Source organism: Mus musculus, chromosome 15 (assembly GCF_000001635.26).
Source record: "Mus musculus strain C57BL/6J chromosome 15, GRCm38.p6 C57BL/6J".
Lineage (NCBI taxonomy): Eukaryota > Metazoa > Chordata > Mammalia > Rodentia > Muridae > Mus > Mus musculus.
The window spans coordinates 56,636,191-56,647,571 of NC_000081.6; positions in this window are offsets into that span (position 1 = coordinate 56,636,191).

Below are 11,381 nucleotides of genomic sequence, written 5' to 3' on the forward strand. Positions count from 1 at the left end.
ATGGGGGAACAGGTCCTTATCACTAGACCCACATTCTACACTTGTGGGAATGAGATGGGCAGTGAGGATATAGTCAAGATACACTGTAAGAGTCAGCTAATGGATGGATCATAGGGCTCCCAATGGAGGAGCTAGAGAAAGTAGCCAAGGAGCTAAAAGGATCTGCAACCCTATAGGTGGAACAACATTATGAACTAACCAGTACCCCGGAGCTCTTGACTCTAGCTGCATATATATCAAAAGATGGCCTAGTCGGCCATCACTGGAAAGAGAGGCCCATTGGACTTGCAAACTTTATATGCCCCAGTACAGGGGAACACCAGGGCCATAAAGGGGGAGTGGGTGGGCAGGGGAGTGGGGGTGGGTGGATATGGGGGACTTTTGGTATAGCATTGGAAATGTAAATGAGCTAAATACCTAATAAAAAATGGAAAAAAAAAAGATACACTGTAAGAAAAACTATTTGACAAAAAATTAAAATGGAAAGAAAAGAAACATACTCTGTCTTTTTTAAATTAATTTTTTTCTTTGACAATTGCATACATATATAATGGATCTGCTCTATTATTACATCTCTTCCACCTTTGGCAGAAAAATAAGATGTCTAAAAATCTCTTTTTCATATTTATGACTAGATGTTTTGTAACCCACTAAGTTTAATAATCAAAGAGAGAATTTCTTTCTCCTAGAATCTGTAAGTAGCCAATAGTTCAATGATGAAAAGTAAGATCTCACAATCTCCTTTCCATCCAAGGCTGACTGTTAGTTGGGACAATGTCACGCTGCCTTGGAACCAATAACTGTAGGTACTGTGAGTTGATAATTGCAGAGACTGTGTTACTTTTTGAAGATGATATTCACAGCCCTTCTCCATATCTTTTCACCCTTACATTCTTTAAATACTTTCTTCCACAAGAACATTCTCTTAGTCCTATGGGGTCATAAAAACCTTCTCTAGGGCTGAGTCCTTGATTGTCACTTATTCTTAGCATCAGTGATATTTATGAGCCTTTGCATCCACCACCATTCACTACTGAGACTTTTCTGATTAAGGCTGAGAGCAATTTTTGTTGATAAGCACAAGCATAAATATTCTGAACATAATTGATTGTTATGTTCATTTAGTTAAGCAAGAGTAGTAAGTTCTATACTAGGGCTTTTGTCTTCCTTGTGGATAATTTTGGTTTTGAGTTTTTACATTATTGTTATTATTATTATTATGAGTTTACAGTACCAGAAATGGACTCCCTCAACTGGGGCCAGGTCACAATCCAATCAAAGAATGAGTGCTTTATTTTCCCCCAATATTAGTCATGCCAATGGTGACTGTGAGCACATCTTGCCTGGTAAGTAGGTATTATAGTTCATAGGGTTCACAGCTGATTCAGATTGTTGATACCTTTTGTACCCAAGTAACTTGTATACTACATTCTGCAACTAGGAAAGTTATCTGATTTTGGGCTCAGTGTTGGAAATCCCATGTTTTTTCATCCATTTCAAACTGAACTTTAGACTATGTTATACTAGGTATGGTAATATGATTTGGATAGAACCCAATGCATGTGAAAATATTCCTTTATTTTAATCAAATAGCACAATAGGCAACACTGGTTGCTGGCTCGGTATGAATTTATGGATAGTGTACTCTAGAAAATCTTTAGAAAGATTATAGAGCAAAAAATGTTCATATAATCTGGTCCTTGAAGCATGGGTTCTTGAAGGTAATTGGCTCTCATGACATTACAGGGGGAAAAAAAAAAGAGCAGGTTGTTGTGGTAAAAGAGAGAACCAGAAATAAATGAGTTGTAAAAAATGGCTGTTAAGAATAGCATGCAGATGGCTGCTGCAAATGTACACTGTATAAATGATCTTACCAGGAATTAGATCCATAAATCTCACTCAGCATCTTTATTCAATTCCATTATTACATACAATGAAGGACAAGAGAAGTGGGAAAATACTATGTTTGAACCCAGGAAGGAAGGAATGAGACTGGTGACTAGCTAGACAATCTCTGAAACAGAAATGAACTAATTTGATAAAAATTATAATAACAATAATAAAACAAAACACCCATGAACTTAAGGTAAAGAGGCCTGGCTTCTTTGCCCTTCATTGTTACTAACTGTATAATAGAGTCACTAACCTTTGTTTGTTTGTTTATAAAATAACAAAATGAAATATTTTTGAAGTTGCTTTGAAAGTCATGGAATTTATACTCACTTTTATAATTGACTTTGATTCTCAGATACTGGAAAGTTGTTCTCCTATAATGTGTAAAAAATGAGTAATGAAAAATATAAAAAAATATTCAGAATTAATTTTAATGAAGGCTCTAACCAGGGAAAATATAAAGTTATTCTTGTAAGAGTATTTTTCCATAATCAAAAAAACTTATCAGCTGTATGATAGTTACTACCTATCTGAAAAGTGAACAAATTATGTCCTCGTCGTTTACTACCAGGGATATCTGTGTCAAAGTCATGCATAAAAATGGAATTTTCTGGCTAGAATTTACTTCTAAGTGAGTACAGACCACACATGTCATTTGGGGATTGGGTTAACTCACTCAGGATAATATGCTTATGTTCCATCCATTTGCCTGCAAAAATTCATGATGTCTTTGTTTTTAATAGCTGAATAATATTCCATCATATAGATGTACCACATTTTCTTTATCAATTTAGTTGAAGGACACCTAGGTGGTTTTCAGTTTCTGGCTATTAAAAATAAAGCTGCTATATTGACATAGTTGAACAAGTACCTTTGTGAGTGGGATGTTGGAGCATCTTTTGGGTATATGCCCAGTGTACTCCGCAGATCTAAAGATGCTACATAAGAAGAAACATTCAAGAGAGGAAGCTTGAATCTCACTTCAAAGGGGGAATAAACTAGTCATAAGAGGAAGATGGAAGGAGGTAACTAAGAGAAGGGTGGGGAGAGAAATGAGCACTTCAGGATCAGGTATGAAGAAGAGAGATGACATATGGCCATGAAAATGAGTATAAATCTATGATTGACAGGGGTGAGGAGGTGGAGGGCAACTCCAGAACAAGACAGAGACTCGGGGTAAGAGAGGTACCAAAGAATCAATGAACATGACCTTAGCTGTGACTCACTACATTGGGGATATAGAACCAGAAGGGACCACCTCCTGTAGCCAGGCAGAAACTCCAGATGAACAATAGAAACAAAAACCCACCCACAAATCTTTCAACTGCAAATTTATGCTGTCTACAAGAAATGTAGGCATGAAGGATGGAGCAGAGACTGAGGGAATGGCCAACCAATAACACCCTCAACTTGAGACCCATCCCATGGGAAGCACCAATCTCTAATTATTAATTAATAATTATTGATGATACTTTGTTATGCTTTTAAACAGGAGCAAGTTGTCCTCTGAGAGACTCCACCGCTAGGAGCTGACTCAGACAGATATAGACATACACAGCCAAACAGTGCATGGAGCTTGGGGACTCTTATGGAAGAATAGGAGGAAGGCTTGAGGGCTCTGAAGGTCTTAGGAACTCTACAGGAAGACCAACAGAATTAAATAACCTGGACCTTTGGGGCTCTCTGAGTGTGAACCACCAACCAAAGAATATACACAGCCTAGACCTAGGTCTCCCTGCACATATGTAGCAGATGTACAGCGTGGTCTTCATTTGGGTCCTAAACAACTGGAGCAGGGGCTATCCCAAAAGCTGTTGCCTATACATAGAATATGTTCTACTAGCTGTGTTGCCTTATCTGGCCTCAATAGAAGAGGAAGCACTTAGACTTGAAAAGACTTAAAGTGTTAGGGTTGGGGAATACACAGGGAGTCTATACTTACTCAGAGGAGAAAGAGACGGGGGACAGGAGAAGGATTGTGGGAGGGGTGACTAGGAGGGAGCAGTGAGCAGGATGTAAAGTGAATAAAAATAAAAATTAAATTAAATTTTAAGTTAATAAAATGGAATTTTCAGGATGAATACAGCTAGAAGGAAAGAAAGGCGATAGGATAGATATAAAGAGGAAATAAAGAAAGACTAGAAATTCTATAATAACTTTTAACAGACATTATAACATATCATAATCCATAATAGTAACAAAGCAATGAAGAATTCTGAAGTTTTGCTAAGGAAGAAAATCTGTGAGATGGACAATATTACCTTGTCAGGAATTGACAGAACTAGTTTGAACCTGAAACAGAATCCAAACTCCTTGTGATTGTAGAAGGTAATAGTTCATTTTTAAAATGTTGTGAATGAAGGTGCTACATAACCAAGACTTAGAGGGAATGTTGATGAAAAGGGGAATATGTGTTAAGATAGGAGATTTGTGTGTTTCTGAAAACATGGGCATGATAATACATGGGAATTAGAAATTGCCTGGACCCCAGCCTATTACTTGAGATATTTAGTTTTAATGTTTTAATTCTGGCATAAATATAGAGTAACAGGAAGGTGTAAAAGTAGCAAAGACCAGTCTTATCCAGCTTTGACTTAGATGCCTCTACAGATACATAATATAATGATATTATAATATAAACATTAGGAAGCTAGAATTAGTACAAGAGTGTATAGATAGACTTCCATATGATATTTTTACATGTATAGATGCAGGAAATTATCACTGCAGTAAAGATGTTGCACTAATACTCCTCGAGCTTTGTATGCACACCCATTTCCTGTCCCATCACATCTATCTCCTGAAAATGACTGCTCTGCTCTTATCCCTGAAATTTATTTATTTGTGGAAGGCTATAGAATTGCAATTATTTGCTACAGCCAGTGCAGCAGACCTACTGGGACTGCCATGAAGCAACCCAGGGACAAAAGAGGTAGACTACAGATAGAGTCATCCAGAAGAGCAGACACCAGGGATAGCCAGATGCTAAGAGGCAAGTACAAGACCATAAGCAACAGAAACCAATATACATGAACAAAGCATCAGAACCCAGTTCTCCCACCACAGCAAGCCCTGAATACACCAACACACCTGAAAATCAGGAAGCTGACCTATAATTCTAGCTCATGGAGATAATAGAGTCCTTTAAGTAGGATATAAATAGCTCATTGTAAGAAATAGAGAAAAACACCAGTAAACAGGTAGAAGCCCTTAAAGAGAAAACAAATAAACCCCTTAAAGAAATACAGGAAAACACAATCAAAAAGGTAAAGAAATTGAATAAAGCAGTCTGAGACCTAAAAGTGGAAGTAGAAACAATGAAAAAGACACAAATGAAGGCAAACCTGGAAATGGAAAACCTAAGAAAGAAGTCAGAAATTACAGATGTATCACCAACAGAATACAAAAGATAGAAGAGAGAATCTCATGGGTAGAAGATACTTCCCCAACCTAAAGAAAGAGATGGCCATAAAGATTCAAGAAGCCTATAGAACACCAAATAAATGGGACCAGAAGAGAAAATCCTCTCACCACATAATAATCAAAACACTAAATTCATAGAAACAAGAAAGAATATTAAAAGATGCAAATAGAAAGGGACAAGTAACATACAAAGATTTACCTATCAGCATCATATCAGACTTCTCATCAGAGACTAGAAAAGCCAGAAGAGCATGGTCAGAGGTTATGCAGACTCTAAGAGAACACATATGCCAGCCCAGGCTACTATACCCAGCAAAATTCTCAATCCACATAGGTGGAAAAAACAACATATTCCAGGACAAAGCCAAATTTAAACAGTATCTATCTAACAATCCAACCTTTCAGAGGAACCTAGAAGGAAAACTCAAACACAAGGAAGGTAACTACACCAATGAAAAGAAAATATATTAAGCACCTCACAACAAAGCCAATGGAGAGAACCACAATAACACAAAGTCAACTACAAAAACAAACATATCAGAAACCCAACATTTGTCTGACTTTATTATATCTCAACATTAATGGACTCAAATCATCTACAAAAAGACATAAGCTAATTAACTGGATATGCAAACAAGATCCAACATTTCCCTGCTTACAAGAAACATACTACAATAACAAAGACAGACACTATCTCAGTGTAAAAGGATAGAAAAGGTCATCCAAGAAAATGATCACAAGAAACAAGCTGTAGTTTCCATCCTAATATCCAATAAAATAGACTTTCAACCAAAAGTTATCCAGTGTGATGAGGAAGGACACTTCATATTTATCAAAGGGAAAATCCACTAAGAGAAAGTCTCAATTCTGAACATCTGTGCCCCAAATGCAAGGACACCCACATAACAGAAACTTTACTAAAGCTCAAACACACATTGAACCACACACAATAATATTAGGAGACTTCAACACCCTACTCTCACAAATAGACAGGTCATTGAAACAGAAAATAAAAAGAGACACAGTAAAACTAATAAAGGTTATAAACCATGTGAATTTAACAGATATCTACAGGACAATTCACCCTAAAATGCTACATCCACTCCAGTGAAGTCTGCCTGGTAGGCCTAGAAGCCTGGAAGCAGTCACAAGGCAGAGTTTCACGGAAACATAGCCTCCTGGAACCTTGGCATTTCTATAACCGGTATACTCAAACCCCGTCCCCGCGTTAATCTGGTGTATGGATCTTTATGCTTTCTTGAATTATAGGTGCTTCCAAGCAATGGCAAATACTTTAAATCAGGTTGAATTTTACTCCCTGGCCTTCACCAAAGTCCAAGATAGTCATTGAAGCTGACCCTGAGCTTGGAATTCAGAAAGAATGTTACCTATTCAGTAACATTCAAATTCACTTCTAGTAGAGACAGTGAAACTAATTAGGCATTACAATTTATTTGAATACAGCTAGAAAAAAATAGGGCTATTCTACATAGTAATTACTTAGAACAATAGCCGAGTCATGCCCAAACACAGGAATATACAATGGCCTAGGAAATAGATATGTTGTAGTATGAAAGGGTTAGTAGAACAGAATTCCCCTGCTGCAGGTTTTTTCACTAGGCCTAGAGGAATAGCATAATCAGGTATTTACTAAAGGACTAAATCCCTGGTGGTGGATTTAACAATAGACTAGCATTGTATCAGAGCATTCACCTGGCTACTGTGTTTAGCTGATCTTAATTAGGGTTGTTCCTATTCTCAGTTGTAAATAAGGCCTTGCTCCCACCATCTAATTATGTATACATTTTCTTTCTTTTGTGTTAAGAACCAGTGTACCTTGACCTGATGTATTTGCCAAGCCTTCTTGTTTTCCTTCCGTATAAAAAGCCAGGTGTTTGCTTGGAGAAAGTACATTCAGATACCACACTCCCTTGTGTCCGGTCCATTTGTCACCCTTTCTCGCCAACTCTATGCCCATCTGTCTGAAACCCTGATTTCCCATGGATTGAGAGAGGCTGACTTGAGCCCGGTCCATGGCACTAAAACAAAAGAATACACCTTCTTCTCAGTACCTCATGGTACCTTCTCCAAAATCAACTACATAATTGGTCACAAAACAGACTTCAACTGATACAAGAAGATTGAAGGAATTCCATGCATTCTATCAGATCACCATGGCCTAAGGCTTGTCTTCAATAACAGTAAAAACAATAGAAAGCCCACATACATGTAGAAACTGAACAGCTTTCTACTCAATGATAACTTGGTCATGGAAAAAATAAAGAAATTAAAGACTTCCTGGGATTTAATGAAAGTGCTGGCATATCATAGCCTAACTTATGGGACACAATGAAAGCAGTGCTAATAGGAAAATTCATAGCACTAAGTGCCCTGGAAAGAAACTGGAGAGATCTTACACTAAAAACTTAACAGCATACTTGAGAGCTATAGAATGAAAAGAAGGAAAATCACCCAAGAGGAGTAGAAGGCAGGAAATAGTCAAACGTAGGGCTTAAATCAACCAAAAAGAAACAAAGAGAACAATACAAAGAATCAACAAAACCAAAAGCTGGTTCTTTGAGAGAATCAACCAGATAGATAATCCCTTAGACCAACTAACTAAAGGGCCCAGAGGCAGTATCCAAATTAATAAAATCAGAAATGAAAAGGAAGACATAACGACAGAAACGAAGGTATTTCAAAAAATCATCAGATCCTACTACAAAAAAACCTATACTCAACAAAATTGGAAGATCTAGATGAAATGGATGGTTTTCTAGACAGATATCACATACCAAAGTTAAATCAAGAACAGGTAAGCTATCTAAACATGCACATGTCGCACAAGGAAATAGAAGTCATTAAAAACTTACTGGGGGGGGGGGGGGACCCAGAGCCAGAGGGATTTAGTGCAGAGTTCTACCAGACCTTAAAAGAAGACCTGTTACCAATATTCCTCAAACTGATCCATAAAATAGGAACAAAAGGAACACTACATAACTCATTCAATGAAGCCACAATTACTCTAATACCTAAACCACACAAGGACCAACCAAAATAGAGAACTTCAGAGCAATCTTGCTTATGTAAAAATATTCAATAACATTCTTGCAAACTGCATCCAAGAACACATCAAAACCATGATTCACCACAATCAAGTAGGCTTCATCCCAGGGATTCAAGGTTAGTTCAATATATGAAAACCCATTAATATAATCCACTATATAAACAAACTCAAAGGAAAAAAAAATCACATAGTCATTTCCTTAGATGCAGAAAAAGCACTTGACAAAATACAACACCCCTTCATGTTAAAAGTATTGGACAGATCAGGAATTCAAGGCCCATACCTAAACATGAGAAAAGCAATTTACTGCATACCAATAGCCAATATCAAATTAAAGGAGAGATATTTGAAGAAATCCCACTAAAATTAGGGACAAGACAGGGATGACCACTCTCCCCATATCTATTCAATATAGTATTCAAAGTGCTAGCTAGAACAATAAGACAACAAAAAGAAATCAAGGGGATACAAATTGGCAAAGAAGAAATAAAGGTATCACTATTACTAGATGATATGATAGTATTCATAAGTGACCCCAAAAATTCTACCAGAGAAATTCTCCAGCTGAAAAACAACTTCAGCAAAGTGGTGGGATATAAAGTTAACTCAAATAAATCAGTGGCCTTCCTTTATGCAAATGATAAACAGACTGAGAAAGAAATTAGGGAAACAACTCCCTTCATAATAGCCACAAACAACATAAATGTCTTAGGGTATCTCTAGCCAAACAAGTGAAAGACCTGTATGGCAATAACTTCAAGTCTCTCAAGAAAGAAATCAATGAAGATCTCAGAAAATGGAGAGATCTCCCATGCTCATAGATTGGCAGAATTAACATAGTAAAAAATGGCAATCCTACCAAAGGCAATCTACAGATTCAATGAAATCCCCATCAAAATCCCAACACAATTCTTCAAAGACATGGAAAGAGCAATTCTCAAATACATCTGGAAAGAAAAAAAAAAGAAAGAAAGAAAGAAAGAAGAGAAAAGAAAAGAAAAGAGAAGAATAACAAAATAAATTCTTAACAATAAAAGAACAAATGAGGGAATCACCATCCCTGACCTCAAGCTTTACTACAGAGCAATAGTGATGAGAACTGCATGGTATTGGTACAAAGACAGACACATTGGTCAATGGAATAGAATTGAAGACCCAGAAATAAAACTACACACTTACACATACTTGATCTTTGATAAAGATGCCAAAAATATATAATAGAAAAAAAAGCATCTTCAATAAATGGTGCTGGTCTAACTGGCTGTCTGTATTTAGGAAAATGAAAACAGATCTATATTTGTCACCTTGAACAAAGCTCAAGGCCAAGTAGATCAAGGACATCAACATAAAACAAGATACACTAAATCTAATAGAAGAGAAAGTGGGGAAAAGCTTTGAATTCATTGACACAGGGGGAAATTTCCTAAACAGAACTCCAATGGCTCATGCTCTAAGGAATTGTTAAATGGGACTTGGTGAAACTGGAAAGCTTCTGTAAGGCAAAGGACATAGTCAATAAGGCAACCTACAGTTTGGGGAAAAATCTTCAATAATCCCACATCCAATAGAGGGATAATATCCAAAATATATAAAGAACTCAAGAAGCTATCCACCAAAAAAAACCAAACAACCCAATCAAAAAATTGGGTATAAAACTAAGCTGAGAATTCACAACAGAGGAATCTTGAATGGCTGAGAAGCATGTAAAGTCCTTAGTGATCAGAGAAATGCAAATCAAAACGACTCTGAGATTCCACCTTATACCAATCAGAATGGCTAAGATCAAAACCTCAGGTGACAACACATGCTGGCTAGGATGTGGAGAAAGATGGACACTATTCCATCGCTGCTGGGATTGCAAACTGGTACAACCACTCTGGAAATCTATATGGAGGTTCCTCAGAAAATTGGAAATAGATCTACCTGAAGACCTAGCAATATCATTCTTGGGAATATGCCCAAAAGATACTCCACCATGTCACAGGGGCATGTGTTTCACTATGTTCATAGTGGCCCCATTTGTGATAGCTAGAAGCTGGAAACAACCCAGATGTCCCATGACAGAAGAATGGATACAGAAAATGTGTATCATTTACACAATGGAATACTACACAGCTATTAAGAATGAGGACATCCTTAGTTTTGCAAGCAAATGGGTGGAACTAGAAAAAGACATGCATGACATGGTATGTACTCACTAATAAGTGGATATTAGCCAAAGAAAAAGAGAGAGAGAGAGAGAGAGAGAGAGAGAGAGAGAGAGAGATGCAGAATACCCAAGATACAGCCCACAGTCAAAAAGATCAACAAGGTGACAGGCCCAAGTGAGGATTCCTCAGTCCCACTTGGGAGGGAAAAGAAAGCAATCACAAGTGCAGAGGGAAGGGGGATCTAGGAGGGAAAGTGTACAGGGGTTGGGGCAGGGGTGGCTGCTGAGAGGGGAACCTCCTCTGTTATTGGGTGAGAGGAAAAGACTGAAGCCCTGAGGGTCAGAAGAAAGAATACACAACCTCAGGAGGTAGTGAATAGTTCAGCTCAGGGCATTTGGAAAATTCCACCGAACCAGAGATCATAAAGACCCCTCCCTTCCTGAAAGAGAGAGGAGGTTAATGGAACATGTAGGCACCCCTCCCTCCCTGGATTATATTCCTCAGGAAAACCTCAAGGCTGACCATCCATTGACCACCTGCAGACAAGGGAAGTCCTTGCCACCTCATCCCCTAAGTACTAATCAATTTAAAAGTCACACTGTTCTGCCAATAACATTGTGCCTAGTGGCTGTTGCTCTATTTTACCCCTAAAAACTGTATAAAAGCAGGCCGAATGGGCTGCCTGAGGTCACCACCTCTCCATTGGGTACAGTATGACCCCAGCACGCTGGAATAATAAACTCCTCTTGCTTTTGTCCTCCAAGTTGTTCACTTGGGAGAGGGTTCCTGGTAGCTAAGGCTCATCAGTCTTACATAAGAGGTTAGTGGAACCCTCTAGAATGTACCAG